This window comes from Eurosta solidaginis, chromosome 1 (genome assembly GCF_040869045.1).
Source record: "Eurosta solidaginis isolate ZX-2024a chromosome 1, ASM4086904v1, whole genome shotgun sequence".
NCBI lineage: Eukaryota > Metazoa > Arthropoda > Insecta > Diptera > Tephritidae > Eurosta > Eurosta solidaginis.
In genome coordinates, this window is record NC_090319.1 from 204,263,025 (window position 1) to 204,269,323 (window position 6,299).

Below are 6,299 nucleotides of genomic sequence, written 5' to 3' on the forward strand. Positions count from 1 at the left end.
ATCACAGACCTTTGTCAGAACGCAAAAGTTGTTCGAAACGGCGACTTAATTGTGCAGCCATTACAGCGCTATCCATATGCCGATGAGCTAATTGTACTGATGTCCGATGTGGCAGCTGGAGTTCAGTTAGTTAGGTTTTTGATTTTATTTTTATACAGTCAACATCCTATAGCTAAAACTAACCTAGGGATTTAGGTTCAAATAGTTTTTTGTTTTGGTGGCCAGCCAGATCTATAGCCCGTCCTCAGCGGTTGGTAGCCAAAATGCCATATTTGCGCATGCCGATGCAAGCATCATATATTTCGGAGTCAACTGAACACACTGGTCGGGTCCGGGATGATCTCTATTCAAGACGCATATCTTCCAGCCTGTGTCAGCACCCCACATGACACCAACCAGCTTTTCAATTGCTGCGGCAAAATGTTTTGGAAAAGTGCAAAAAGGGAACCGAAAAACTCGAAGGGATATTCAACTGCATTGGGGCATCGGGATACACCCACGAATGTACGCACTGCCAGCGCAGCAACGATCTCAACACTCACAACTTCAAATTATGTCTCACCCTATGCGAATCGTATACGTGCACCATTGGCTTCGAGACACGTATGCGCAAGGCAAATCCGCAGGCACATTGATTACAACCATGTCTGATACACATGATAGAGCAGATGCGAATCCCACAACAATAAGCAAACAAAAACAAAACTAACCAGCCGCCTACAGAAATAATGTTTAAACCATTGCCGCAGCTTAAATATGGCACACCTCTGATTGAGACTTCGACTAAACCTCAAAACACGATTGGCATGATTAGTGGTATTAAATCTAAGATCAGACCTCGGTCGGGCGTTCGCGACGGTACACGACCGAATCAGGACTAAACCTGGCTTTAATAGGAATGCCCTGGTGGTTGGGTACCCAGTGAATATGTGTAAAGGAGTACCATGAAATGCGTCCACCAGTCGTAAAATACATCCATTCGTACTTATTAATATTATTACCGTCTCTTAAAAAGATTAAACCAGTCCAATCACATCCCTTTTCTTGATATAGTTTGAAGGTAACTTAATTTAATGCTCTCAGAGTTGACACCAGCTGCAAAAATTAGTCCTTCTGGATCGTATGCAGCAACAGGGCGGCCGGGAAAATTCATTAAGCCCCGGCAATTGGGAGAACGTAAATCCCATAATCGTAAAGTTTCATACAAGGATCCGGAGGGAAAAGTATCTTCGACAGGCGAAATGTATAGGGATATTACTTTTAGGTATGACCAGGGGAGTATCGTAAGTACTTGTTAGCGTGAAGACTTACATAACGTATGATATCATCAACTTTGGTTGAGCTATGAATTGCAATGTTGTTGGCATGGGTGAATCGTATTAAATCAACGTAGCACCAGTAAGGAAATAAAAATAGGTGATCTAGTATTAGTTAGAGAAGAAGCTAGCCATAAGATAGACAGTAGATATAAAGGAAAGTATAAGGTAAAGAAAATTGACAAAAATAACAATTTTACTTTAATACCAAATAGAGAAGAAACTTGTTATAGGAACAATAAAGATAAGTAATTAATAATTCATAAGAATAGGCTTAAACACATTTGAAACACCTTTTAATAATGTAAAGCAAATAATCGTAAAATAAGCATTCCAATTTACTCGGTTATTTAATAAAAACTTCTAGAAACAAGAGGATTTTAGGTGGGTCGACACATTTAAAATCCGGCCGTAAAATAAGTTAAATATAGAAAATAAGTAAAATAAATAAAATAAGTAAAATAAATAAAACAATTAAAATAATCGTTAAATTAAAAATTTTATGAAAAAAAAAATTTGTACAAAAAACTGTTAAAAAAAATATATATAAAATGTAAAAATAATAAAAGTATCAAGGTCAGCAAATTAGAAACAAAGTACACAAACTCTTTCACTATAATATCAAGTTACAGTAAAATACCAAAGTCATTTAAAATTCGAACAAAGAGTCTTATACAATTGTTCACAAAACAATTATATAATCCTTATTTTCTAAGGCGGATGATGTAGCATTGTGCGTCATACCCACCTATGCAATACATTTGCGGCATTACGCATCATGAACTTCTATGCCAATACATTTTTGTAATAGCATAATCATATTACAATATTATGCGATATAAATTACATTGACCTAACACAGCTGTAAGCCAACATCAATGGAATGCCGAATATGAAACCCTTGTCAGTTCACACATTACACATTTTGCTTAGTCACTCACTCCGTTCAATACACTGTCGATCGTCAATGTTAGTTTGCCACCAAAATATTTACATACAACCAATAATGTGAATTAACCAAATATTCATATACAAACGTTTTAAAAGAACAGCAATCTGCTGATTTTGCATACAAATCTACATGTATGCATACCATTTATACAAATCTACATATATGCATACTATTAATACAAATCTACATATCTTTAGTTCGTAAGCATTAGAATAATTATGAATGTATAGGTTAAGAAAGTATGTATGAAAGGGAAAGAATTTCTTTTAATAAAATCAATCATTATCCGACTTCCAAAGTCAGAGTTTCTTTTATTTACTATTAAACATTTCAAAAGTACTGGTTTTTAAATATGCTTCAAAGATCTTAAAAGTGAATAAATAGTATTTCATTTTTTCCATGAGCTCGCATTATAATATACCTCGTTACTATTAATATTGTTTTTTTTTTTTTTTTAGATACAAAGATACATTACTCATGTAGGAGTATGAAAACTAGTGCTCTCAAGCCATGCGACTACTAAACGCACGTTCCATTGTTGATTCTTTAAATAATTGATAATCGTGCGCTATTCTTGAACTCAAGTCAGCGAACAATTGTAAAGCAGTGATGATCTTTGAGATAGTGGTTTTTGCTATAATTATCACCTAATAAAAATCAGTCTGCCATCACTAATATAAAACTGATTTTCGTAAGCGAGCAAATGACTAGGAACACTATTCACATTTTTAACAACATTAGACATCGTTATATTTTTGAATCAATAGCTAGAACGATTTCGATTTTCAGTAAAGGTACTTTATCGATATTCCTTAATCTATGATCATCTATTGTGGCTCAGACCATGTTTACACATGACCTAATCTACAACAAAAAAACCAAAACCGTTATTCTAGATGTTTAGAGATGTCCCAGCCCTCGGAACTACGTTATGGTTTTAAAATCTGCTGCTCAGCCATCTTGGTTTACACCGGTTTTGGTTTCTCTTGTATCTTGTGCTTCCATCTAGGGATGAAGCCGCAAACTGTATCGGCATCACTAGAACTTCCGCAGAATTACCGCTTATCGAAAGGAAAATTTGTATGGAAATACGAGTTATTAATTTACCGATGAGGAGTTACGTATGGAAATTAAGATAATCTTGGTATATGTAAAAGAGTATTTTAAGTTTGTTGCCGACATTATTATTGAAGCCATCTGTTTTCAATTTAACGATGTTAACGACGTCGAAACTAAGTGAAAAGCACAATCGGTTCTGCAAGCGAAAAATCGTTGTTTCAAATTCCGCATCGTTAAAAGCTAGTGAATTCCCACCCAGTTGCCACATACTTCAAGATATTCGAATATAACTCACCCAATTTTACTATTTACTAAAACGGCGCGCATACGATCAGCCAACGAGCCGTATGGGTTGGAAGTGACCTTGATTGCAGGTTGCGCTTATTGGCGTTGAAATGGTAGAAAGGCTAAATATATTAAAACTACGTCTAGCAGATTCCAGTGCGCTTTGTAACAATCCCTTGTGTCTGTAAAGAGTAAAGTTTAAAATAAGATATACACGATAGGTAAATTAGATCAAGACTGAGACTAAAGACTCACTTGTTTTAACCTACTCTACACCACCTGGTAAATACGAACGTTTATCGGCAAGGATTGTAAACGAACCAAAGCAAGCGTTTGCTTGTTGTTGTACTTGCTTTAATAATTGCTTTCATAGCTTCTGTAGATACATGCACATAGTGTTGCTGTCATATATTGTGCATTATCGAGACAAATACGACTGAAGGACAGACAAACTTCCAATAAGTCAGGCAATTCCATGCAAACGCATAACTCCAGAGCGGGTAATATGCTGTGGTATCGTAATTTACGTGCTATTGCCAATCAGCAACTATGGCTAAGATCGGCAATTCAATATCTTTCAACACAATAATATATAACTCAATACTTCTTCTAGCGTAAGCGCCAGAAAATCAATGCTACCAGCATAAATGTAATTAATAACTTTTGAAACATTTCTATGTTAATACCTAATATTTCAATTTCTTCTATTTGTTCGCGCAATGGTCCATAGAACATGGCTTCAAAAACTGGAATAGCGGGGGCTAGTATTAGTTTGTGACATTTTAGTTGTTTTCCAACAATATGAAAAACGCAATCACAGACCTTTGTCAGAGCGCAAAAGTTGTTCGAAACGGCGACTTAATTGTGCGGCCATTACAGCGCTATCCATATGCCGATGAGCTAATTGTACTGATGTCCGATGTGGCAGCTGGTGTTCAGTTAGTTAGTTTTTGATTTTATTTTTATACAGTCAACATCCTATAGCTAAAACTAACCTAGCGATTTAGGTTCAAATAGTTTTTTGTTTTGGTGGCCAGCCAGATCTATAGCCCGTCCTCAGCGGTTGGTAGCCAAAATGCCATATTTGCGCATGCCGATGCAAGCATCATAAATTTCGGAGTCAACTGAACACACTGTACGGGTCCGGGATGATCTATATTCAAGACGCATATCTTCCAGCCTGTGTCAGCACCCCACATGACACCAACCAGCTTTTCAATTGCTGCGGCAAAATGTTTTGCAAAAGTGCAAAAAGGGAACCGAAAAACTCGAAGGGATATTCAACTGCATTGGGGCATCGGGATCCACGCACGAAAGTACGCACTGCCAGCGCAGCAACCATCTCACCACTCACAACTTCAAATTATGTCTCACCCCATGCGGATCGTATACGTGCACCATTGGCTTCGAGACACGTATGCGCAGGGCAAACCCGCAGGCACATTGATTACAACCATGTCTAATACACATGCTAGAGCAGATGCGAATCCCACAACAATAAGCAAACAAATAAAAACTAACCAGCCGCCTACAGAAATAATGGTTAAACCATTGCCGCAGCTTAAATATGGCACACCTCTGACTGAGACCTCGACTAAACCTCAAAACACGATTGGCATGATTAGTGGTATTAAATCTAAGATCAGACCTCGGTCGGGCATTCGCGACGGTACACGACCGAATTAGGACTAAACCTTGCTTTAATAGGAATGCCCTGGTGGTTGGGTACCCAGTGAATGTGTGTAAAGGAGTACCATGAAATGCGTCCACCAGTCGTAAAATACATCCATTCGTACTTATTAATATTATTACCGTCTCTTGAAAAGTTTAAACCAGTCCAATCACATCCCTTTTCGTGATATAGTTTGAAGGTAACTTAATTTAATGCTCTCAGAGTTGACACCAGCTGCAAAAATTTGTCCTTCTGGATCGTATGCAGCAACAGGGCGGCCGGGCAAATTCATTAAGCCCCGGCAATTGGGAGAACGTAAATCCCATAATCGTAAAGTTTCATACAAGGATCCGGAGGGAAAAGTATCTTCGACAGGTGAAATGCATAGGGATATTACTTTTAAGTATGACCAGGGGAGTATCATAAGTACTTATTAGCGTGAAGACTTAAATAACGTATGATATCATCAACTTTGGTTGAGCTATGAATTGCAATGTTGTTGGCATGGGTGAATCGTATTAAATCAACGCCATACTTCTTTGAACTAACCGTTCGAGACTGTGTCCCTTTCTCGCAATCGTAAATAACAACTGGATCATCCTCGCTGCATGAAATCAAATTTGCTCCATTCGGAAGAAAGTTAATCGCATTTATTTTATCGGCATTTTCACGAAAAACTTTCGCCACCTTAAAACCTTTTACAACCGGGGCAATAAGTTTCATCTTCATTTTGCTTTATTAATTGATCTCTTGCAGTAAAACCAAACTAAAATTAATGTCAATCAAGTCAGTTCGTTAGCTGAAAAGTAGAAAAGGGGAAAATTATAAAAATTATAAAATCGCTGTAAAGCCGACTTACCCAGAACACGTTTTTTTTTGTAATGAAAATTCATTCAAAAATGTCTCTATACTCATTTCCATGAATGAATGACATTTTGAATCAACGAAACAAGGTTGCCACTCGATGACACTTGCTCTTTTTCAATGCTTACGCCGTAAACACATTTCGCGCGAT

At 37.2% G+C, this 6,299-nt stretch overlaps 2 pseudogenes; both read right to left on the bottom strand.

Annotated features, from left to right (window-relative positions):
• Positions 1-231: 231 nt before the first annotated feature.
• LOC137239487 (WD repeat-containing protein 82-like) lies at positions 232-4,486 on the bottom strand (annotated as a pseudogene).
• Positions 4,487-4,655: 169 nt separating this feature from the next.
• Positions 4,656-6,013, bottom strand: LOC137240679 (WD repeat-containing protein 82-like; annotated as a pseudogene).
• Between the last annotated feature and the right edge of the window lie 286 nt (positions 6,014-6,299).